The following is a 25,987-nucleotide window of genomic DNA, read 5'->3' as shown; positions in this document are numbered from 1 at the left end:
GGGGAATCGGCTTGCCCACGACCCCGCAGAGTCAGAGCGAAGGCGGCGTCTCCGGACCCCTGAACCTGTGCTCCCCACGGCAGCCGGAGGTCAAGTGTGGGGTCACGAGGCACCCAGCGAGCGAGTTTCTCCGGTGAGGGGGTCGGCAGACCGCGGCCCGTGAGTCGAATCCAGCCTGCCGCCCGTCCGCGTGAACCGTTTCGCTGGAACGCGGCCCTGGGTGGGCTTTGCGTTTCGCCTCCGCCGCTTTCGTGCTGCAGGAGCGGGGTCGAGTAACGGTGTGAGGCTGTGGAAAGCCTGCAGAGCCTCGAGTATTTATCACCTACACCAGCCCTTGTTGCGGGAGGTCACAGGAAGGGAACCGGGAGAGCTCTGTGGAGCTGCCGAATCGACAGAATCGCCATTGGTGGAAATAGGCAGGAAGGAGGCTTTCCAGGCTCGCGGCGGAGTCTGTGGGGCAGGATGCTGGTGAGCCGGAAAGCCGGGCAGCGGAGGGCCTGCAGTGCCCGCTTGCCCGCGTGCTGCGCTCCGGAACGTGGGGGGCCGGGCAGCCGACGGCAGTTATCGCGGGCTGGCGTCCCACGTGTTTCCGAGGGAATCGAGGGGAATCTTCCATGGCACGTCAAGAGGGAAACAGGTCTGCTTACCAACTGCACCCCAGGGCTGCCCGAGGGGCTCAGTCAGTTAAGTGTCTGATTCTTGATCTCGGCTCAGGTCACGATCTCACAGTTCAGGAGTTCAAGCCCTGCACCGGGCTCTGTGCTGATGGTGCAGAGCCTGCTTATCATTCTCTGTCTCTCTCTCTCTCTCTCAAAATAAATTAATAAACTTAAAAAAAGACAACAACTCTGCACCCCAAACAGAGGCCGGTACCACTATGACGAGTTGCTAGAGAAACCCTTCCCTTTGCTGGGGTGATAAGGACACACCCACTCGATCTTTGGGGGGCTTGCTCAGCAGCCAGAAGGCTAATTCTCCAGCCCATCACCTCCAGCCCTGTTCGGCAGCTGGGGGAGGAGGTGACGGGGAGGTGGCCGCACTGACCAACGCCCCCCGGGACTCGGGAATCTGCCTCGTGCTCTCCGGGCGGGAAGTGGTACCGAGAAAACCACGGTTTATGGGATGGGATGTGGGAGGGAACACAAATCCGTTGTCTGGTGCATCCGTCCATGAGCTGTGCAATCTCAAGAACGGACGACTTGCCTTGGAAAATGAGGAAGAAGTGTCTGGCGTCTGGAATGTTTCCAAACTAAGAGAGTCACACTTGGTCCGGCAGCTAAGCCTGCAGGGACCTGAGCCTGCTCGACTCGGCCCCCAGAAATCCTTCCCACCTGCTCTGGCCCAGTCTGTCTCTTCCCTGGGCGACAGGCGGGGCTTTATGTCAGGGGGTCACCTGTGCTCTGTTAGCAAGAACCCTCGCACGGGCATCTCCTTCCTCGGCAGAGATGGGTACGGGCTGAGTACGCTGGAGACGTCCAGTGGTTGCTTCATAGACTCTGCTCGGTCTATCTTCCTTGGTCACGGATGAGACAAAAGCCCCAAGACCCTGCTGTGGCCCCACTGGGATGTGCCGGAGTCTGCGACGTGCCTCAACCTGTGCCCGTCTTCATTTTCTTAGAAAACTCTATTTGGAGCATCACAGCAGCCGGCACCACCTACTGAGACTAAGTGCCGTCATCTAGACGACTGAAATGACGGCCTTCCCTTTCTCCGGGTAGGACACTGGAATGCGGAAGGGGCAGCTCAACTCAACCCGAGCTGCGCCCTCTTCCGCTGCAATTGTGCGAAAGGGGGTCTCGGTGCCGGACAAGAGAAAAGAGACGCGGAGTTTGCCTTTGCGACTTTCAAAGATATCGTGTTATATGGTTTTTGCGGGCGACAGGTGACCTTCCTGAGGTATTCTCAAGGTAACGTAAGAATAAAGGCAACAAGCGGCAACTGGGTGGCTCAGTCGGTTAAGCGTCCGACTTCAGCTCGGGTCACGATCTCACGGTTCAGGAGTTCGAGCCGCACGTCGGGCTCTGTGCTGACAGCTCGGAGTCCGGAGCCTGCTTCCGATTCTGTGTCTCCTTCTCGCTCTGCCCCACCCCCACTTGCGCTGTCTCTCAAAAATAAATATTTAAAAAAATTAAAAAAAAAATAAAGACAACAAGCCACCGTGTATGAAATGTTCCCTGCGTACCAGGCACTGGACCAGGTCCCATGCATATATTATTTCAAATCCCAATAAAATCCCTTTCAGAGGTAATTGTGGTTCCTATTTTGCACAAATGCCAGAGCAGAGCACTTTCTCAGGTCCCTGCACCCAGGAGGGGTGTTTGCACTACGTGGTGCTCAACCAGGGGTGGAAGGCAGTGCCTGGCCAGGTGCCCATCGGGAACCTGCCACAGCCCCCCACTCATGCTGACTCTTGGTTTCAAGATGGAAAAACAATTAGGAGTCACAGTGTGGGGGAAACTCCAGCTTTCCCCAGAGCTGTGCAGAGTCCCGGGTCAGAGTGGCATCAGGGTGGTGCTGGGGGCAGAAGGTTGACACAGTTTTGCAGGGGGCTGGAGACCTCAGGCCGAGAGGAGCAAGAAGCTGGCCCGTGTCGGCAGGGATCTCGGGAACAGATGTGACCGAATAAGCCAGGCAAGCCCGGCCCGACAGTGAGATGCACCCCAGGGAGGCTCAGGATGAAACATTCTGACTCCAGACGAGGAATTCCTTTGGGAAGAAAGAATCGACTCCTTCGTCGGTTCACTTTTGTGGGACTGCGCTTCTTCCTACCCTCCCTCACCCCACACGGCTTTTACCTGCTTCGTCCCTAAAATCTACATAATGTGACATACCCACCGTAAAGTGAATTGAGCCACAGTTTGAAACGTGAGACTTTAGGGGCGCTTAGGGGAGAAAGCCATATGGTGCCTGTGGTCCGGCTCTGCTCATCTGAATGGATACGTAGCCTCCTTGCTCCCACCAACCGCTGCCTTGTGGATCATGAAGGTTTTTTTTTTTTTTCCTGGAGTTTTTCTATAAAATCTCTGAATTTTAAAATATAAGAACCTCAACCTTTTAGCCGTGATGTCGCTCAAATCTGTATCTCTGCTGGCTGTCAGTTTGCGGTCTCTGGCTCAGGAAGATGGTATCCCTGTCCTCTGGAGGCAGCATTGCAAAGAAGGGCCATGCTTGTTGGACGATGGGGCCCTGAAGACAATGCAGGGGGATGATTTCCAAACTGTGGCCCCAGGACCCTTAGCATACCAAGGGGCAGTGACGGCGGTGGCCGTGGGACTGGAGTTGGTCCTTAACGTCACCCCTGCAGCACCAAAAGCAACTCCACCCCTATGTGTTGTAATATTGGGCCTCCAAGAAGTACTTATGTAAAGGATAGAGAAGAAAACAAGGCACGAGGGAAGGAAGAGAAAGGTAGGAAGGCAGAAGCAAGAGATGGGAGGAAGGAGGGAACCAGGGGGGTGGAGCCAAGACTGTCACGCGAGACTCTGCCAAGGAAACACAGCAAGTGTTACGATCGAGCGCGCTGTGGGTCCTGAGTTCAAATCCTGGCTCCACCAGCTCGGTACCGTTGGGCAACTCGGCCTCCTTTTCCCTGTTTGCAAACTGGAGATGCGACTTGTTCCCATTTCACAGAGTTGGTGTGAGAATAAGGAAATGAGCCAACGGGTGTCGCGCGCTTAGAATGCTTTCGCACTAGCGAACATCAGCAAACGTTAACTGTTCTTGTTTTTAGCACAACTTGGCACTGTGTTTGTGCTCAGTGACTTGAGGTTTGACTGCCTAAAGCCACCTTTAAAACATGCCCCTCGGGGCTGGTCCAGGAGTCCCTGAGAACAATCCACAGTAGAGACATAATTCTCCACCATTCATTGCCATCTGGGGTTTATTCGGATTTGCGTTTACTCCATAGCTGTCCCCCTCAGACACGATACCATGGTATCACAACTTCCACTGGCAGACGGAGACCAAGAAAGGAAGAAATCTGTGTGTGGTCTTGTCCGTCGTCAGTGCCCTCCTGCTGTCTCTGAGCTGATGGAAATCTTTGCTAAGCTTTTGCCTTGAAGGGCCCAAGAGCCCTGCATGTCTGCCCATCTGGGGCCAGTGGTACTGTTGGAGTAATAAAGAGAAGAATTTAAACACTTAAGTGACTCCAGAGAGTGCCTGAGAACCACCACTTGCGAAATCAATAGTGTAGATTTATTGCAGTAACTCTTGAAAGAAATTTTCAAAATTGGCTTAAAAAAAGCTCTTACTCAAAAACAAATAAATTCCCCCAATAGTCATAATCAAGTTTGGACCTGTGGAAACCCAATTTACCAAACCTTTTAGCGACTGAACTCTATCTCGTAAGAAAATGGAGTCTGGGGGGTGTGTTATGGCACCATCAGGACTCCCCTTCCCCACTATGGGGTGTACGGGATTTCAAAGCCACTGTTGACAGAAAGAAATGAGGCTAACAAAATGAAGGAATCAACCTTAGGATAGGGAAGCCAGTCCAGGAGAACAGAGTCATTCAGCCCGGGCTTTTATTTTATGCATTCTGCTTCATGCGAATTTCATGAAGGCAAAGGACACCCGCTTCCCTTCCAGGAAGACTTTATTAGATAGTTCATTGACCCCAATGTCAACACGGAGGCCGAACGGACCTCCAAGAGCTCTCCATGGTGCTGAAGGAATCACGTCAGGATATGAGTTGCAAGGAACAGAAGTCACCTTGGGTTGACTGGCAAAGAAAAGGGAACTTACCAAATGCCTCAAAATTACGAAAAAGTGTGGAGAGAAAGACATGGAGGGTAGGCGGGAGCAAAGGAAACTTAAAAGACCAGAGCCTGGGACAAAACCAGTTGTTCTGTCATCAAAACCGATGGCGCCACAACTAATTTTCTACTGTCCTGGATTGTTTTTGCCTCAGAAGCCCACGCTCAAAGGGCTGAGTGGAGAAATCCGAATGGCTAAGATAACACACCCTAAAAGACACCAGGGCAGCGAGGAAGGATCTTTCGTCCTTGCTGTCTGCAATTAGCACATAGGGAAAGATGTATGTTAACAGTGCATGACAGACAGGGGAAGAAAAGCCAGGAAGGTTGCTCTGTTCCCAGGCACCTTTGAACTAGATTAGGAGTTTGGATTTAAAAAAGAAACATTCACCTTCTCTCTATGTCAGCCCCCAAAGCCTGAAATGTTATAGGAGCGGATACATGTATGAAGGGGTGAGGAAAGTGAGTTCTCTACTGCAAGCGTTCTCCTGCAAATCCCATTGGTACCGATGACAGTGCTTCAGAGGAGAATCACAGCCCTCATGAAAACAATCTGAGCCTTCTCGTCCCACAGAGCAGGGCTTTCAGACTCGGCTGCATGTTAGAATCCCCTGCAGAGAGTAAGGGAAAAATGATTGATACCTGGGTCTACCCTGGACCAACAGAATCAGAATCTCAAGAGGTGACACTCAGACACTAGGATTTTTAATGCTCGGGTGATTTTAATGTGCGGCCACAGCATCAGCAATTACAGCTACCCACAAAAAGTTTCTCTCTCTGTGACTTCCAAGCACTTCACTTGCAAATTATTATTACTTTTTTGCTTCCCGGTGTCTATGTAGCAATTGTACTGGGTAGGTGTTACGACACACAGGTTTGATTTCTGACTTTGCTCCTCAGTGGGGTTGGGAACGATCCCGGGTGAGTTACTTAACCCTTCAGTTCTCAGCCTTGGTGGCAATCTTGAATGACTTGGTGGAGGAGGTTTAAAAAATTCTCATGTCTGAGTCCCACCTCTGGGATCTTACCTTCACTGGTCTGGAGTGAAACCGGGCATTCTTAGGGACTCTGCAGATGATTCTAATACGCAGCAAGGTGTGAGAACCGCTAATTTCACCTCTATGAGAACTGGCTTCTTGATTTGTGCTAAGCCGACCTCACGACGCTACTGCAGGGATAAATGGTACAGCACGCGTGTAGAGCTTAGAACACACAATCGCAACTATGTTACCACTATGATATTTCTGCTGTTCAGTAACCTAGAAGGACTTGCAAACCTTTGTCCTCTTGGGGCCACAAGACCTGGGATTTGCTGAAGGCAGCAGGTAGGGGGAAAACAGGACCATACCCAAGCCCCCCAGGTCCTGACCCAACGTCCCCCCACTGGGTGTCAGATTCACGTCCACTCTGCCCCTGGATTTGGCTGGAGCACATCCTGTCACTTATTTTCCTTGCTACAGCATGACGGGTGAGTGTGAGCCCAGGCTTTGGAGGCAAAGCCTTGGATATGAATCCCACACTTAGCCTGGAGTCACTATGCATATCACTCATGTGTCAGTTTCCTCATCTCTGAAATGGGGATATACACTCTGGTCTTGCAGGGTATTGTGCATATTCAGGCAGATAAATGTGCAAGCTTAACCCACCCTGGGAGCCTGGCACACAGCTGTGTAAATGTTGGCAACTAATCCAATTAGTAAAATAAACTGGGGGTCTGCGAGAGGGATACGGGTAAGCTGAACGAAACCGTGGGCCAAGGAGAACCCTTGATAGGTGAGGAGAAAGCAGGAAGGTGCCCAGTTCCTCTCGATCCCTGTGGGATCCTTCCCCAGACTCCCACTGGCTCCAGGGATCTCTGGGCCACACAATGGCACAGTTGTGGAGTGCTTTCCTGCTAGCTTTTATTTTCCATGCACGCTGCAGTTTCCCGAACCTAACACGCCAGGAATGTATGCTATATTAATTGGCAAGCAGCTGAAATTTTAGCTAAATTGGGTCACACTTCAAGAAATACAGCTGCCAAGCGGACCTCGGAGGTCTGGGTAGGAGAGGCATGGACCCGAACGACATTCTTAGGGTTCTGCAGCACCATGGTGGGTTTCCTGGTGCCGCCATGGTGGTCCCTACCCCCAGGGGAAAGCACTGGGCCCATCCTGTCAGATCCAGTTGGGTCGTGGGGATGCCCAGGTGCAAGACCGCGTGGAGACAGAGAGGCCCAGCCATCCTAGCTCCAAGTACTCTACCGAATACATTTAGCTCTATAAGAGAGTCTAGGGAAAAACAGCAGAGGAATTGCCCATGGGTGTCCTATTTATTATGACAAATTAGAGTTGTTTGAAGACAACGAACTTGGGACAGGTTGTTACACAGCAACAGAGAGGGGATGTGGGCCCTGACAGTTCTTTCGAGACCTTAGATTATCCTCTGTGCTTTCCCAGCGGGATATGGCAGAGGTTGAACAGAATCAGCTTGGGGTGCAAGGAGCAGGGAGGAGGAGGGGTCCACCCCACTGCCTGGCCCCCAAAGGCCCTGAGTGGCGCAGGGGAGCGGCAGAATTTTCACCGAGTTCCAGGGAAGGTACTGAAGTCCACTGACGGAACAGAGGCGGACCCCAACCTGGCCTCAGTCTCCCGCAGAGGGGCATTTGGGGTGCTCTCAGAGGTCAGGTGGAAGCCTGGAAACCTCATGAACATCAGCATCAAACAATGACCACGCCCAGCACAGGGTGGCATCCCTGTGGATGAAGCCAGAAGAGGGAACATCTATCCGAAGACCCAATTCCATAGTCCACAGTCACCTGACTCTTCCCACTGGGCTAATATCGAAGAAAGTCAGGCCAAGCTTGACAAACTGCCGGGCTGTGTTTGAATGTGAAATGCCTCAGCAAGCTTGGAATCAACCAGATTAATTTTTCTGCTACGGAGCAGCAGGGGGGCGTAAGGCGCAAGGACAGATGAAGGAAGAGAGTTGTATACATTGTTTCGCACACTAGAGGTTGCAGATTGTGGAATATAGTGTAACAAACGTTCACTGACTGACAATTCTGAGCCTCTCCTCAGGATTAGCACTTGGGAAGTAACTTTCATCCTCCATATCTTGATAATTCAGTGTTTCTCTCCCTACACTGTTCCTTGTCTACCATTTTCTTCCCGGATTTTTCTATTTTGGCCTCCTTAGTATTACTCAAAGACACCAAGCTTCTTTCTACCTCAGTGCCTTTGCACTTGCGTGCCCCAGACGTCTTGATGGCTCACCCACCGCTGCATTCGCCCTATTATGCACGGCTCACTCAGCCACTTTATCTGTATCGCCACACGACACATTAGACATTTAGATGCATTTGGTCATTTACCATCTGCCTCCCTCTTCTCAACGCTCACTGTTCTATCCTCATGATACATCACAGTGCTGACCATAGGAGGTGCTCAGTAAATATTTGTTGAATGAATAATGAATGAGTGATGGCTCCAGGAGCCAAGTGCGCTGATATTCACACTTTTCTTTCCTTCCACTGGTCAGGTTAATATTAATTTCGACTCTAGGAAGGAGGAAGAGCCTCTGCTTGGTGGAGACAGGGGGGCAGACGCATCCTTTGAAGCTATCAGCCTTCCCAGAAGGGTTGAACTCCTTCCAAGAGCGAAGCCAAAAGCAGAGCCCACTGGAGACCTTCCAGGAAAGACACGCTCCAAGGTCCACTACTAAAACTTCGCATTTTCCAAATATCACAGAAGACAGGAGTTGGAGCTGCTCCAAAGCTTGCTATTGAATTTTATGCCTGCTGAGCTCCACTAAATACATAATGAGAGGCTGAATTAACTATGCAAAAGTATAATTTACAGTTAATGTTTGTAATTGATGAGTTGAGGGTCTCAGTGGCACAGCGAGAACTGTTCGAACTCGAGGAACCGGAGGAGACGGGGGATGTTTTCGCAAAATGGCAGGCGTGCTCCGCTCAGCACCGAGCCGTCCGCCCATCGAACGCTCGCCAAACATCTGCTTTTTGTGCCAGCCACCGTCCTCCCACGCCGCGGATGCGGAGTGAAGGCACCGCGTCCACAGGGTCACGGGCCTCCACAGGAGCTCCCCCAAGCCCGGTATCAGTTCCCCAAGTATTAGGCTAAAGACACAGGGAGGAGACTGACCAGAGAGAATGCAGATGCCACACCTTGTGGGGCCTCTCTGCTCTCGTCCTGGTCATTTTCCGAGCAGGCAGTTCGCACCTGAGTGGAGAAAGGAGTCTAATTGTTGCGCTCCCACTTCCCGTTTTACTGGGGGGGGGGGGGTCCACAGTACCCCCACTCAGGGAAAAGCTACACAAACAATCCCTGTCCACTTATCTAATATCCTCAGACCCAGCTGTGTGATAGAATCACTTAGTGAGCTTTTACAAAACACCAAGGCTTTTATTCATTGCATTTTAAATTTTTTGTTTAAATTCAAGTTAGCTAACATACGGTGGAGTCTTGGCTTCAGGAGTAGAACCCACTGATTCATCACTTACATGTGACCCCCAGGGCTCATCCCGATAAGTGTCCTCAGTGCCAACCCCCCCCCCCCCACCTCCTCATCCCCAGGAACTCTCAGTCTGTTCTCTGCATTGAAGAGTCTCTTATGGTTTGCCTCCCGCTGTTTTTATCTTATTTTTCCTTCCCTTCCCCTGTGTTCATGAGTTCCTCAAATTCCACATACGAGTGATAGCATGTGATATCTGTCTTTCTCTGACTGACTCATTTCGCCCAGCATAACACCCTCCAGTTCCATCCACGTAGTTGCAAATGGCAAGATTTCATTCTTTTTGTTCGCCGAGTGATACTCCATTGTATATATACTCCACATCTTCTTTATCCGTTCATCCATCCATGGACATTTGGGCTCTTTCCATACTTTGGCTGTTGTCGATTGTGCTGCTATGAACGTTGGGGTGCGCGTGCCCCTTCGAATCAGCATTTTTGGATCCTTGGGCTAAATGCCTAGTAGTGCGATTGCTGGGTCGTAGGGCAGTTCTATTTGTAACTTTTTGAGGGACCTCCACACCGTTTTCCAGAGCGGCTGCACCAGTTCGCGTGCTCACCAACAGTGCGGGAGGGCTCCCTTTTCCCCACATCCTCGCCAACATCTGTTGTTTGCCGAGTTTGCTGAGTGGTTGACATCAGCCACTCTGATGTGGACCGGGACAAGAAATATTGCTGAAATGTCGATACTACCCAAAGCAATCTACATGTTCAAAAAACCCCAGTGCCTTTTAAAAAACACCTCCTGGGGCGCCTGGGTGGCTCAGTCGATTGAGCGTCCGACTTCGGCTCAGGTCATGATCTCACGGTTCGTGGGTTCGAGCCCCGCGTCGGGCTCTGCGCTGACAGGTGGGAGCCTGGAACCTGCTTCCGATTCTGTGTCTCCCTCTCTGTCTGCCCCTCCCCTGCTCATGCTCTATCTCTCTCTGTCTCAAAAATAAATAAACGTTAAGAAAAATAAATAAATAAATACATACATACATAAATAACACCTTCTCCTCTCTCCCCTTCAGATCCAACTGGTCTATCCCAGCAAGAATACTGAGTCTGGAAGCACCAGAGGGGAAATCATTTTTTTTTTTGGTTTTCTGATAAATCTTCTTAGGGTATCTCTAAGTGCAGCCAGGGTGAAGAAAAAACGCTCATTGTTTTTTGTTTTCTAAAGGGACTAGATTCCAATATAGAGACTTATTTCATAGCAAACTCAGCAGCAGCAAGAGGGCAAACTTGAGCGCAGACCCTCGCACCCACCCTCCCTCCCTGCCCGGCTCTCCCAGCGCTGTGGGAAGCCCCACCCAGCCCCGGGAGGACTCGGTTTCCCGGATCCTGCTCGCTCCGTGCTCATCAGTCAGGAAATCGAGGCCACGCCAGGTAGTTCCGCGAGGAGGTTTCACTGCAGTTGTAAAGGCGTCGGGTGGGCAGACAAGGCAGAGGGATGGGGAAGCACCGAGAGGTTATCGTTGGCAGGAAGCTCTTCTCGCAGCGGGTGGGGGTGGTGCCACCGGGAGCTGGGTCACCCCTGCAGCCACGCGGACAGCTTCCGGGAGGAGCCGGAGCCACAGGGAAGGACCCAGCGCCCGAGACAGCGCCCCGACCCCTTCCTTCCTTCTTACTTGAGTCTCTCGCCCGGGCCTCCCACCGGCTGAACGTAGCCAGAAGCCGGCTGGCACGGGGTCCCGGAAACCGGCCAGTGCGGAGGGGTCACAGGGTGACAGGAGGGCAGGGAATGGCGGACGGCTGGCACGCGCTCCCTGCAAAGCCCCCGCGCACCTCCCCCCGGCTCGGCACGATGTCCCACGGCACCCCCCGGGAAGTCTGCAGACCGGTCGGCTCCGTCGGTCGGAACGAGGTAGACGGTCTCTCAACAGACATCCGCTGAGTATCCGCTGGAAGCCTGGCTCCGTGCTGGCCGATGCGGAGCCAGGAAGGGGAGGTTCTTCCCTTGAGACGGGTTTTACTGTAGGACCGGACAGTGAGCTGAGGCAGGAGCAGCGAGTGGGGGTGGGAAAGCCAGGGGAGCGGGCAAGGGGCATCTGAGGAGGAGGAGACACGGTGGGGGGAGGTCCTTTCCGGAAGGAAGGAGGACCGGCGGGCTAGAGTGTGAGCACAGGTGTAGACACAACCCCCGGGAGGCAAGCCGGAGGCGAGGCCAGCGCCCTGCGTCACTGCGAGGGGTGCAGGGGGTGGGCGGTCACTCACACATTTCCTCTAACATTTAAAAACCTGTGGCTTTTGAGGCGCCCGGGTGGCTCAGTGGGCGAAGCGTCCGACTTCGGCTCAGGTCATGATCTCGCGGTCTGTGGGTTCGAGCCCCGCATCGGGCTCTGTGCTGACAGCTCGGAGCCTGGAGCCTGCTTCGGATTCTGTGCCTCCCTCTCTCTCTGCCCCTCCCCGATCACGCTCTATCTCTCTCTGTCTCAGAAATAAATAAAACATTTAAAAAATTTAAAAAATATATACATAATAATAGGGGCACCTGGGTGGCTCAGTCGGCGAAGCGTCCGACTTCGGCTCAGGTCATGATCTCACAGTCCGTGGGTTCGAGCCCCGCGTCGGGTTCTGTGCTGACAGCTCGGAGCCTGGAACCTGCTTTGGATTCTGTGTCTCCCTCTCTCTCTGCCCCTCCCCTGCTCACGCTCTGTCTTTCTCTGTCTCAGAAATAAATAAACATCAAAAAATAAAAAAAAATTAATAAAAACCCGTGGCTTTAATAAAATGCCAGGTCAATGTTTTATGTAAAAAAAAAAAATTGAGAAGGCATCACATTGGGTACACCTGCTCAGGGGTCAGCTCTTCTCACTCAGCCCCCAGTCGGTTTCCAGGAGGGTCTGAGGAGGTAGGGTCTGGGGTTTGAGATGGCAGGACAGATAGGGCAAGGCCTGGGCAGACGGCAGAGCATCTAGGGAAAGATGTGGGATGTTACTGGAAGAGGGAAGTGTTGGCTTCCCGTTTGGGGAAGATGCCTCGGGTCTCAGGGAGCAGAGTGGGCAGCTCGGGGCCGAAGGATGTGGCCGGATGGGGAGGGGGAGAGACCCCCTTAGTGCTCGTGATGGAGGGGACATGGGACATCAGGCAGTGAGGAGTCGACCAGACTCAGCAACAGGAGCTCCTTTCTCTAACCATCTTCCTTGGACGCTTGTGTGTGGGTTGAAAAAAAGGAACACTCGGCCTGATGCTAAGAGCTCCAGCCACTAAAGTAATGGCTGCTGTCCCCTTGCGGCCCGTGCCTCCGTGCACCCACTCCTCCGTGTCCTCGCTGCCAGCTCCGTCACCCAGGCCCTCGTCCTCTTTCTCTGGACCGCTGCGGTTGCCTGTTCCCCCTGCGGTTGCCTGTTCCCCCAGATGCCTCTCTTGTCTGCTCCGGGGTCAGAGGGGCCTTTCTGTAAAACACAACTCAGAGGGCCAAGCGCATCCTTAAAGTCCCTCTGGCTTCCTTCCACGGTGACCATACAACCTGGGGTCCCTGCCTGGACGCGTCCCCTCCCTCCCATCTCACGTGCTGCCCTCTCCCCCTTGGTCACCGTGCTGCCGCCGCACCGGGACTCTCTCTGTTCCGCAGCCGTGGCGAGCCCATGCCCACCTCTGTGTCTGCTGTTCCCTCCGGCTGCTCTTTGCGTGGCCCCGCGTGGCTCCATCTTGTCACTTAGCAAGAAGCCAGCGCCTCCCAACACGTCCGGCTCCAAGAGACGCTCCCACTACCCACGCTCCAGGAGAAACATCGCCAGCTAGGTTTTCACTCCCGCGCTGGCCACTGCTGGGGAGATTCTTTGGCCCTCCTTTGCTCATTTTTTGTCTTCCTCACCAACATGCAAGCTGTCTGAGATGAGAAACTTGGTCTGTCTCAGTCTCTGCCGTACCCCCGAGGCCGGGGATGGTTCCTGGGGACGCAAGCGGAGGTGAGCACGTCTCCATTAGGGGAATGAGTGGATCCGCTCCTCTGCTCTACCCCCAGCCCCGTCATCCTGGGTGACCTCGCCCGTTAGGTCAGCCAGCCATCCTGTAAACCTCCCTGTTCTTTCCTTGCAGCGCCTTCTGGAAGCATTCCAGAAGGGCCCATCCGACAGGCTGAGCTCACTCGGGGAAGCGAGCGGGCTGTTGGGCCGCAGAGCGAGCCGTCCCTCAAGAATCGGCCCTCGTCGTTGGCTCGCCAGGGAAAAGAGATGCTGCTTTGGAACCCGGGGGCGGCCCAGCTTCCCTTGCAGACCCCCTTCTCTGGGTTCCAGAGGCCTTTCCGCGTCCTGGGGACAGGCACGGGGCCAAGCCTCCCTCTCAATCGACCAGTCTGCACCGGTCGGCACACCCAGCTCAGGAAGAGCTTTTATAAAGTGCCTCAATAGCATCCCTAATAGAACTAGACAGGCTGCAGAGAAGTGCCTCCACCACAGAGAGAGAGGTCCTCTGTCACGCCAGTGGCTGCGGGTCCGCGGGAGACAACAAAGCATTTCACTAAGTCAGGGTTGGCAGATGGATGCCAGCAGGAAGAGCTCGCGAGTGGGGACGGGGAAGTCTAGCGGGGCCGTCCTGCTGTGTGTGTGTGTGTGGTGATGTGTGGGGGGGGGGGGATTCTTCACGCTGAGTCCTCCGTCGCCCCAGGACCCACATGAGAGGCAGCCCAGTGTGACAGGCCAACTGGGGAAGGGATCCAGAAAATGCCCGTAACCCTGATGTCGTGGGTATGTCTTGCTCCTGAGCCTCCCAGCGTCCAGCCAGTTTGTACGACTGAACAGCATGGAATCGTCCTGCCCCTCGGACACTGAGCTGCGAAGGGAGATTCATTTCCGGTGCTAATTGGCCCCCACCTTAGAGACCGCAAGGTGAAGCGGCTGCCCTTGTCCTGCCCCGTGGCTGGGCCGGGTGGGTGCACCCTTCTGGGACGTCGCCGACACGTGTGGCCAAGAAGGGAGACACGAAGAACGGCCCAGTCGGCTCATTACTCCGGCCGCCGCTGGCTGGTCTTTCTGGCTCAAGGTCGCTGCTACGCCTTGTTCTGTATTTCACTGGTTCTTTCCTTTCCCAAGTCCGCGTTCTGCCTCTCAGGGTCCTGTGGCCTCCTGCGGCTTTAGCTACCCAGATTCGGTTTCTGTAGCTTTGCAGCCACCGGCCACGAGCAGCACCCCCGGGTCACCCTGGCCTCTGCCTGGGCCTCAGTCTCCCCTTTAGTGGAAGGAGGCTGTGGTCCAAGGACCAGGCGTCCCCGCGCTTGAAGCTCTGCGCACAGTGGGGCTTATCCCACACCAGACGTCAGCGATTTGGGGAAGCCAGAGCCTGGAGACGATGGGGCTTTGGAAGACGCCCCTGCCTCCCTCCCGTTATTGGGGAGCCGCGTCTGATGGTTCCCTGTGTTCCAACACCAGGATGGTCTGGCTTGAAAGGCGGGCCGATGTCCTGAGCAAATGTCTGCCCTGTGAGCCGTCACCAGAAACAGCAAGAGAACCAGACATCGAGGGGCGGCGGGGAGGGGGGGGGAAATGCAGTGGATGGAAAGTGAACGGAGGGCCAAAACGGCGTTCCCCCCACTTTGCTCTCGGGGGAGCCGCGTTTTCTCTCGGCGTGGCCGACCCCTCCGACCCACCGTAAGAAGGGAACTCATGCTGGTGAGAGGCTCTCTCCCTCCTCAGACGTGAGGGACGGACCTGCCGCCGAAGCCGCTGTCCCCGGAGCAGCCGCCACGGAGAGCTCCGGGGGGGGGGGGGGGTGGGGATGTGTCGAATCAAAGGCACCGAAGGCGTCCCTGTTTAGCGGAGGCAGCCCAAGGGGGCCTGCAATTTGGAAAACGCCGTTCCTGGGTGTCTGGAAGCCGTGCGCGAAGACAGAGTAAAGATGCAGAAATGAACCGTGTCCTTCGAGAAATCAGTTTAAAGGCTGCAATTTCGTCTCAGAATAAACTCCGTTTAGGTGGGCTCCCTGGACGGAGGGCTGCGGGGAATTGACTAATACTGTGTTCGCACCAGTGATGGAAACATCATCCTCGCTGCAAAACGGTTGCAATCCCAGAGCTGGCTCATTTTCTGCGGGTCTCGGCCCGGCCGGGGAGGGCCGGGGGCTCCGAGCTCCCCCAGGCGCGGGCTGGGAGGGTCTCCAGCCACCCCTCCGCTTGCAGGGCGCCCCGTGCACGCCTTCACCGCAGAGCCGCCGAGCCACGGCACCGGGTTTCGGGGGGCCTGGGGACCCGGTGGTGCCGGAACAGAGACCCTGTTTCTGCGGGAGGTCTCCTTCTGGCGCAGGTGCGGCGGGGGCCGGCCGCGAGGGTGGGGAGGCCGGCAGCCCCGGAGCCAGGCCCGGAGGGGACGCCTCAGCGGCCGGGAGGACGAAGGAAACGTGCCCGAAGCCGCCCGGGTAGGTGAGCGGTAAAAAGAAATACCGTGTGCCCCAAAGCGCCTTCCGCTCGGCCTGCGGTGAGGAACCCCCCGCTGAGCCGGGCACCCAGGCCCCGAGGCGGTCACGGTGGCAGGGAACACGTGGCCCTTTCGTGGCCCGGCCGTGTGCCTGGCTCCGCTCCACACATTTCACGGGACCGCGTAGGATTCAGAAGACTCCTCGAGGTGAGCGGTGCCATTATTCCTGCTTTCCAGATGGGGAAGCTGAGGCGTGGAATGTCAGGCGCCTGGCCCAAGGCCACGCTGGTAATGGGGAGATGAGACACCGATCCAGGCCGTCCCGTGTTTGGGCGTCAGGCAGCCACTCGGAGCCTCGGGGAGTCCATGCCGAGCGGAACCCCTGCTGCCTGGATGTCGGGCGATGATTCTGCCATTTCTGTGCCCCCTGAGCCGGCCTTTCCTGCTGTGCAAACCGCCCTAGGCACCGGAGGCCGCTTTGCTGTCCAGGAGAGTGGAGACAGCGTCGTGCTGCAGGGCAAGGCCTGGACAGGTGTGCCCGCTGCCCTTGTAAGTTTGGGGTGTCCTTGTAAGCCCAGCATGTCTCGGAGACCCCCCCCCCCGTGGCCCCCACCCCACCCAGGGCTGTTCTGTGTCACCACCGCTGGCTTGGCCCCAATACCAGACAGCGGGGGCTTATGAGCAACAGAAATGTCCGTGGGGAAAAGCATTCCAGGCAGAAGGAACAGAGCAGGCGAAGACTGGGTCACGGTCAAGGCCCAGCGGAGCCGCGGTGGCTGGGAGGCGCGTCGAGGGGAGAGAAGGAGGAGAGGGGAGCATGGAGGCCCGCGGGGTCCACATCTCTCCCTGGGGGCTTTGGTTCTCACTCCGAGGGGGGAGGGAAGCAGGAGGAGGCTTGAGCGGAGACGGGACGTGGTCTCATTCAGGTTCACGGGGCTCCCCCTGTGTGCTGTGCAGAGAGTAGATGGTGCTGAAACACGGCCCAGCCACATAGGTTGGATAATGCCTGGAGTCAGCACCGTCCTCCCCGCACATCAAAGGGGGCCCCTGTTGGCCGCGAGTCCAAGATCAAGGCGCCCGCAGATTCGGCGGTGAGGCCCCTTTCCTGCTCCCACGGCGGAGACAGGGTGAGGGAGCCCTGGGCCCCCGTCGCCTGGTCCCCAAGCTCCCGCCTCCTAACCATCACCTGAGGGGTTAGGTTGCAACATCTGAATTGGGGGGGCCACCTCATTCAGTCCACAGCCCCCAGCCACCGCAGCCTGGGACCCGGTGGTGGGACGGGGACACTGTTGAGTGCACGGAGCTCCTGCCGCTGGCCGTACTGAGTAATACATTGTCTAAATCTCTCTGTATCCGTTGTTTCTTTGCCAGGTGAATTTATGGAAGCCTGGCAAGCAAACCTTAGGAACCGCTTGCCCATTTCACATTCAGCCTCCTGAATTAATGCCAAAAGCAGGCAATAAGTAATCATGTGAACATATGACTATAAACTGCTAAAATACTATAATGAGGAGGTACCTAGGGAGCTTACGGAGTGGGGTGGGAGATGTGGGGAGAGGCAGGGAAGGTCAAGAAAATCTGGGCAGTGAGTAGAGCCTTGCTAAAGCAAAGCTAGCAGAAGGGGCAGCATGTGCAAAGGCCCTGAGGTACACAGGACAGAGTGAGGGCATGTACAGATGGAGGTCTGGACACAGGGATACAAGCTGTAATAAGGTCTGACTTTGATCCTGAGGGCCCAGGGAGGCCCCCTCGAGGTTGGGAGCAGGGGAGTTGCCAGGAGACGGTTGATGGGTGGGTCCTCACGCTCTGCTAAGTCCTGCTTTGTTTTTTGTGTCTCTTGCCTTTGTGTCTCGCATCAGGAGAGCTGCCTGTGTTTGCTGTCTGGCTGGGGAGTCCGCTAGGCCCTCTCCACGCGGGGAACCAGCATGAAAATCCAGGGCCATCGTGGAGCACGACACACACTGGCACCTGTGTCTGCCGTCCAGTTCCAGCAGCTCGGACAGGCAGGGCAGCCCGGAGCCCTTCCCCAAAGGTCCTCATAAAATCAGTGTGAACCTGGTCCCGCAGGAGATAGACTCGTAAGTTTGCAGACACGACCCCTGCCACTCTCTTCACCCCCCTTCACACACCAGGCCAGGGCTCGGGTTCCTGCAGCCCAAGGTGACTTTCAAAGCTCCAATCACTCGTCAATAAATTGGAAGCCAGATCGAGAAATACACACACACGCGTATGTCGGAAGGGGATCTTACGGCCACCCACTGCTTAGGGCTTGAAATTTATTTCTTAAGACTCTAGACCCTGGACCGTGTCTTCCCCTTTGCGATGGGATCCACGAAGGTGTGCCCCTCACAGGGTCTTTGCTCACCTGGGGGAAGCGAGCCAACACGCATCACCTGCTTCGATCAGACTCTGACCCAGGTGAGTGCCCTTCCAGTGCCGGATGCCGTCGCGGTGATCTTTATTCCTGTCACCCTGCAGTGCAGGCGTCCGAACGTCAAATTCGGGACACCCACCACACGCGTCCCCTTCGACCAAAGCCAAGCACGGTTCGTTCCATTGTTTACTTTGTGTTTTCCCCACGAACGGTCTCACCTTTTTCTTAAACCTGCATTTATTTGACGGGAGACCGAGTTGGGAGCGGGGTCCGCTCGCCAGGACGAAATAAAGCAGGCAAATGCACTCACTAGACGCTGAGCCCTCAGGCTGCACGGCGACCCGGCTCATCGGACGGACTCACAGGGCACCAGGGACGTGAGATTGCTTTCGGTGTCCGTGATCTGGGCGACCCGATGTCACTGCGTGCGCGGTCCGACTCAAGTTGTCCTATGTGTTACTCTGCGGATCGTCAGGTGTATTTGTCTACCGATGCCACTGCTGGCGACACCCGCTGTGAGTGCCCGCGTCAAGAGGGAACGTTCTCGGAACCAGGCTGCCCAAGAAACCGCCCCCACTGCCCTTCCAACAGGCCAGCCTGCCTGCCGCACCGGGCCTTCCTTCCAATTTGGTCATCACGTGCCTTCAGACCGGCTAAGAAACACCCCCCTTCTGCTTCACCTCACTTACTGTTTAACATTTGCCACGATTTTCTTTCCATGCAAGCCATGATTGTTTCTCTTGAAAAGAAAGAAGAAGAAGAAGAAGAAGAAGAAGAAGAAGAAGAAGAAGAAAAGGAAGATGCGGGGTGGGGAGAAGCCTCTCCCGTCAGTAAGGACTGTTTACGTAAAGGGACCGCAGCCCGGTGGGTCCATTCGCTTATGCAATGGTGGAAAACGGAGCCGGATCGCAGTTCATTCTGTAGCTGATAATCCTTTTTTAACCACAACAGAGCCGAATTCTGGTCTTGCAAACTAGGTCAGCGATTGCTAAGTATATACTGCTAAATATATCTTTATAATATCCAGGCTATATCTATATAAACACAATATATCCATGTAAGTATATAAGATAAATTCCCTACCAGCAGGCGTTATCTGTGTAGGCTTTATTTGGCTCCTGTATTTATTAACCGTTTGTTGACGCCTCAGAAAGATACTTTTAAACTTAGCACACACACAGGGTAACAAAAAAAAAATATCACACACTAGGAAAAGGGATAGGTTGAGATGGAGTTTCACTCGCATCCCTGACTGAGTCTTAATTTCTCACATCCTTCACATGGCGTAGCTTTCCAGAGACGTGCTGTCCACTTACAAGGACATATTTAATTTTTAATTGTGGTAAAATGCACATAACATAAAACTTAACCATCTTGCTCATTTTTTTTAACGTTTTACTTATTTTTGGGGGGACAGAGAGAGACAGAGCATGAACGGGGGAGGGGCAGAGAGAGAGGGAGACACAGAATCGGAACAGGCTCCAGGCTCCGAGCCATCAGCCCAGAGCCCGACGCGGGGCTCGAACTCACGGACCGCGAGATCATGAACTGGCTGAAGTCGGACGCTTAACCGACTGTGCCACCCAGGCGCCCCATCTTGCTCATTTTTTAAGCACACGGCTCGGGGGGGTTCAGTACGGTCACGCTGTTGTGCCCCCACAGCCACCTGTATCCCCAGGACTTGTGTCATCTTGGCAAATGACACTGCCTGGAGCCCTAGCCCATCCCTGACCCCAGCCCCTGGTGCCTCCCACTCCACTTTCTGTCCGTGACTCTGACGACTCTAGGGACCCCTGGAGGAACCCTATGGTGTTTGTTGTCTTGCGTCTGACTTCTCTCACTCAGCATCGTGTCCTCCAGGGTCATCCACCGAAACGGGTCCCGCTGCCGAACATCTTTTTGTTTTTGAACCTCAAGTGTTCATATTCCACACACACAGTTCGGTGCCTTGCTTTTTCCACTTAGCGGTATTTCTTAGAGAACTTTCCAGATCAGCAGGTACAGATATAACTCATTTTATTTTATTTTTTTTTAATTTTTTTTTCAACGTTTTTTATTTATTTTTGGGATGGAGAGAGACAGAGCATGAATGGGGTAGGGGCAGAGAGAGAGGGAGACACAGAATCGGAAACAGGCTCCAGGCTCCGAGCCATCAGCCCAGAACCCGACGCGGGGCTCGAACCCACGGACCGCGAGATCGTGACCTGGCTGAAGTCGGACGCTTAACCGACTGCGCCACCCAGGCGCCCCCAGATATAACTCATTTTAAATGGCTGTGTAATATTCCATGGAACGGAGCTGCCAGAATTTATCGGACCGGTCGTTTCCAGCCCATTTCAGATAACGCGCGGATGCATGAACGAACATAGGACAGGATGCCTCCCTCCGGTCATGGGTTTGGGGCATTCACGATTGCATATTGTGGGCATCTAGGCCGGCCCCTGGACAGGTTTTGTCAGAGAGAACGTGGCAGAAGTGATGTGGGAGTACAAGACCCAGACCCAAGCGTTAAGAAGAGCTGATGTGCACACACACACAGTCACAATAATAATGACAGTGAGGGAGGAAACTTTGGGATGTTACGGGTCTGTGTGTGCCCTTAGCAGGGGTGATGGTTTCACGAGTGACTACTTACCCCCAAACGTGCCGAGTTGTGTACGTTATAAACGTGTGGATTTTCCCGTGTCAGTCAAATCTCAGGAAAGCGGTTTAGAAACGAAAGGAGGAGACACAGAGGTTGGGGAAAGCCAGCCTCTGACTCCCCTGAGGCCGCCGTGGGGAAAAGGCAAGTCCCAACAGCAGCTGTGTGCGCGAGGCCGTCACAGACACTGCGGGCGCAGGGCACACGGTCCCTCCTGAGGCTCCTCCAGATCACAGGCAAGGCCTGAGGTGCAGAAGGACAGGAAGAAAGCGACCGTTGGGGCTGCCTGTGACTCATCAATAATTAGCTTCACAAATCATTCAGAACACAGTTGGATTTGTATAAAGTCTGAAAACAAACACTTACTGCCGGAATGTGCTAAGGACAAAGCGTGTATCGAAAGCACCACGGTTCGAGATGCATCACTAACTTCGGCCGTGAGTAGGATTCCAGGAGGGCTTCATGGAGGAGGTGAGCACTGCTCTGGGCACTGAGCCATAGTTTGACTTTTAAGCTCCGGAAAGTTGCTCGTGAACGGATAACGGTGTGTGCTCCTTCTTCCAGAATCAAACCAAGGTCAGGGGGCTTTCCCTGAATCATGGCGGGGGGGGGGGCAGGGCGGGCAGCTGGGAACCACGGCGAGGTCAGATTTACTCCCCGCACTGACGTGTCCTTCTCAGCTCATCAGTGGTTCACCTTCCCCTTGGAGCTGGGAATCAAGAAAGATGTTTGAGCAGGACCGGCGTTCGCCCCACCACAGCACGCTCGGAACGCGCAGAACGCAAGGTGCAGGGAACTTTTTGTTTCTGCCGGGTCTTCCTCTGGGCTTCTTCTCCTAAGGCTGCCAGACCCATTCAGCTCAGACACCTCCTCCATCCACCTTTTCTGTGTCAGAAGCCGAACAGTGGATGGGTGACACTTCAATACTGTGTTTCCTACACCCCTAGTGTGAGAGAGCAACCACTCCTCCTCTGTTAGGCGGGCTGCACATACCTTCGACTTCTTTATACGCCTGTCTGCCCAACAGAGCCCTGTGGTCACTGCCTCCTGGGGCCGTACCACTCCCATCCTTGCCCCTCGGTTCTCTGACTCCCGTTGGCCACACAGCAGGCTGCGTGCTTGCCGAGCAGGACGGAGTCGCGGAGTTGAGGCCACGTGCTTGGGTCCCCTCAGCTCACTTCGTCCCTTGTCTCCACCTTTCCTCAGTGGCATAGAACCACCCGCGGCACGTCACCTCCAATTCGACTCTTTGGGGGAACGTGAGTAAGACATCTGCTTTCTCCATTTCCTGATAACTTCGTCCTTTATGACTTGGCACCACTGGGATCCCCCCAAAGCAGAGCCCCCTCGAGCTGGCGCATGGAAAAGACAAAAAGAGAAGTCGGGAAATCGACGTCAGCCGCCTGGCCCTGAAATGCACTCCGGCTGGGTGTCCAATGTGTCTAATGTCCTGGCTGGTCACTCTACTGGCGAACTTTGCGTTTCTGGAGACTGGGGAAAAGGTTCCGATTCAAGGAGCCTGGGATCTTCTTTCCCGACCGCCCCGGTGAGAGTCAGCCCCCTTCAAAGGAAAGTCAAGGTGAGCTCTGAAATATCGCTGAACCCACCGATGCAACGTGCCCTTTGCAAACGCGGTGAAGAGGGTGCCCTCTCTCGCTGATGGGAGCGGGAGTCTGCAAGGGGCCTCATCGCCCACATATGCTGCACGTTTGTTCAAGGACCGGCCGGATGTTGGAGCTCCACTGGGATTTGCAATTTAAACACTTCTTTTGTTACAGCATGGTTTAGAAAGAGAGAACACAAATTCTGGTAACGGGGACTCCAAGAGCACCCAGCCCGCGCTGGCCCGCGTCCACACTGCTCCCTTGCCGTGGTTTTGTAACGCCCCCGCCCCCTCCTGACTACACTTCTCCCTGACGCTCCAGAGCCCTGATGGGTTTCTCCCATTAACTTGACTTCCCTTCACTTCTTAAGAGGACCCTCAGCTTCCGGAGAGCGGAAGGGTGTTTGGGGCAAACCAGCGGTCCTCAGCCAGGGCTCAGTTTGCCCCCACACCCCGGGAACCCTTGGCGACCTCTGGAGACATTTTTGGTGGTGGCAGTTGGGGCGGGGAAGTGCTATCAGCATCCGGTGGGTAGAGGCCAGGGGTGTCTCCAACAGAATTCAGAAATCTAAGCTTTCAGGCAGAACGTACTGGTTTAAAAGCCTCCGTATGGAATTGGGGCGCCTGGGTGGCGCAGTCGGTTAAGCGTCCGACTTCAGCCAGGTCACGATCTCGCGGTCCGTGAGTTCGAGCCCCGCGTCGGGCTCTGGGCTGATGGCTCAGAGCCTGGAGCCTGTTTCCGATTCTGTGTCTCCCTCTCTCTCTGCTCCTCCCCCGTTCATGCTCTGTCTCTCTCTGTCCCAAAAATAAATAAACGTTGAAAAAAATTAAAAAAAAAAAAAAAAGCCTCCGTATGGAATTGATAAGACGTCCAGTGTCCCAGCCTGGACGCAGAGCTCGGACTCCTTCTCACCAGGCTCCCGTAAAGGGAGACGGATCTTGGCCGGGACTTTCACGTGGGTGATTGTTTTCATCCTTGTATCAGCTCTCCGGAGCACTGCTCCATTCTGCTGCTGAGAGAGCTGAGGCTTGTGGGCAGTCGTCATGGGAAGGGGGGATTTCAAGGCGGGTTTTGAACCCTTGTCTGCAGGCACCTTCTCTCGCTGCTTGGAAGGCGCTGCCTCGCGCTCTTTGTCTGGCCTTCCTTCTCCTCTTCCACCTAAATCTAAGCTGCATATCCAGGCCTGGACCGGTTACAATTCCTCCAGGAAGTCTTCCCGGACTGTACCCAGGCATCCTCACTGCCCCCTTGGATTCACGCAGCCCAGTGGATCGGGACAGTCATCCTGGTTGATTTGGGTGAGAACCACGCAGTCTTACCTCCCCGCCCACTGAGCCCTTTGAAGGCAGGGGCTCTGGCTCCTCTCCCACCTGCCCTGCACGGAGGACGGCACAGAGCAAACAGTGAACGCACCGTTGCTCTGAGTGGGCTCTCAGTGTGTACCCGTGGGGCAGCGGTTCTGCCCAACAACACGTTTGGGAAGCAAGAAGCTTCCCTGCTGCAGGACTTATCAGAGCCTTGCCACGTAATGGGCCCTGGGACGCGCCAAGAAAGGGTGATGTAAATTGCACAATTATCCGAACGTATGCGACTAGAAAACCAGGGGTCAAAGGGTTTGTTTGGAGCAGTGAGTCACGCAAGAGGGCTTTTCATGTCCTCCCTGCCCCAGCAAATCTGCACAAAGTGGCAGTTTTCCAACAAATTTTAGAGCGAGGTGTTGGTAGGTTGGTGCATACGCACTGAATGGAGGCCATCTGGGTGGAAATGCCATATCAGCAAGGGCCAGTCTGTTCGCAGCGTGAGCGGAGCTGGGACACTAGGTGGACACGTGCAGGGAAGGCGGGGGGGGGGATTCCTTCACGTGCACCTGCTCTGCAGCCGGCCAGTGGGCAGACCCAGCGAGCCCCTCCACCTCGCCCACTCCTGACCTTCCAAGATGGCGCCACTCACCCCCTCCATGTGGGGGACTCGTTTTTCTTTGGTAGCGTCCATTTGTTTGGGGCACTGGCATTCTACTGAAGAGACTTTGGGAAATTGATTTCATTTTTGGAAGGTGGAGTGAGATAGCTAATCCCCTAAAGATAAAAATCCCCAGTCACTTCTATTTGGAGTAATGCTTTTTACGCTTGGTTTTTGCTTTTGTTTTTTTTCTTTCCTAATTACAAGTGTCTTTATTACTTTCAAAAAAAAAAACACAAAAAACCTTACAATTTTGCATCCACGGGGATGCTTAATAGAAGGAAAGGGTCTACTTGGGAAATAATTCGCATCTGATAATCAGATAAGAGGTAGACTTGGAAGGTAGGAATGACTTTGGATGAGTGGGGAAGAGAAAGGGTATTCTTGGTGGGGGGAGGGAGCTGGGATAAGCACAGTCATGAGTGAGAGGAAGGGAGGCTGGTCAGAAGGGAGAGGGGGGTGGGCTAAGGGAAGGGTACGTATTCGTGTTCATCTGTTGGCTGTGGCCGTGTGATGGGGGCCTGGAATGCCGGGGCAAGACCCCTCCCCCGTCCGATCACCCGACAGTTCCCACAGTGGGGTGTGCATACAGCAGGTGGCACTCGGGGTGACCGCAAGTGGGACCGTCCAGGGTTGGGAGGTGGGAGACACCCAGCTTGCCTGGCTTGGAGGCATGACCTACATTCTAATTTCAAATGCATCCTTCTGTTCATACAAAAGAGAGGGATTAAGCCGAAAGCTCTCTTGGGGCATTGGCAAGCAGGAGGGCAGGCTTTTAGCATCACAAGACTCCGCTGGAATGAAGGGAAGTGGGCTCCAGACGGAGCATTTAATTGCATTTACTTGTAGGTTTCCCTTCTACTTATGGCGAACGATACTGGGGTTTTCATAGCCAGTAATGAGATGAAGTTTCCCCTTGACACAAACTTATTTAAGTAGCAAAAAGGATGAGTCGACTTTAGTATGAAACACTAGCTAAATAATAATTGTACTTATGATCTGTGGCCACGGCAAGAATCGGGAGTGGCATTTAGGGACATGTGCCACAGACACCCGGAGTCACCACGGGGTCGTCTGAGGTCAGCCGTGGGGAAGGTGGGATTTCAAGGCTTCTAACGAGGCAGTGAGAGCGGGACCCGGAGTTCAGGGCGCTGCATCGCTGGAAGAAGGAGGACTCATCCCACACCCTAGGGGAAGTCAAGGCAACGGCTCTCTTTGTAACCCCAAGATGTAACCTCATAAAACTTTTAAAGGATCGGGGCGCCTGGGTGGCGCAGTCGGTTGAGCGTCCGACTTCAGCCGGGTCACGATCTCGCGGTCCGTGAGTTCGAGCCCCGCGTCGGGCTCTGGGCTGATGGCTCGGAGCCTGGAGCCTGTTTCCGATTCTGTGTCTCCCTCTCTCTCTGCCCCTCCCCTGTTCATGCTCTGTCTCTCTCTGTCCCAAAAATAAATAAAAACGTTGAAAAAAAAATTTAAAAAACTTTTAAAGGATCAAGGGCCGCTTCAGGAGGGAAAGGCCAGGGTGGAGGGCTGAGTTAGTAAGAGAAGAGCCCAGAGGCACGGCCCAATCCATTTACGGGAGGCGTGTTTCCGAGGCTCGGGACCAGACGCTCACCCAAGGTCTCGGTGGGCTATTTCACACAAGTACAGCCGTGGGTCCAACGATGCCTGGGAAGGAAGAACACCGCCCAGGGAGGCGTGTCCCCGGTGCCCCCATCCCGCATTGGGCCAGGGCCACAACCTCGGGGTAGAAATGGCAGTGCTCCCTCCTCTCCATCTGCTGGCGTCCTCCCCAACGCGAAAAGACGT

The 25,987-nt window shown here is 54.6% G+C and overlaps 1 protein-coding gene across 1 annotated transcript in view; it reads right to left on the bottom strand.

The window, feature by feature from the left end:
• Positions 1 to 25,987, bottom strand: part of TMEM132C (transmembrane protein 132C) — a 114,622-nt gene that overhangs the window by 69,265 nt on the left and 19,370 nt on the right. The gene's annotated exons all lie outside the window — the stretch shown is intronic.

The sequence above is a fragment of the Herpailurus yagouaroundi genome, unplaced genomic scaffold, assembly GCF_014898765.1.
Source record: "Herpailurus yagouaroundi ecotype Mexico unplaced genomic scaffold, PumYag 191, whole genome shotgun sequence".
Lineage (NCBI taxonomy): Eukaryota > Metazoa > Chordata > Mammalia > Carnivora > Felidae > Herpailurus > Herpailurus yagouaroundi.
Note: the sequence above shows the minus strand (reverse complement) of the source record. Positions and strands in the feature narration are given on the sequence as shown.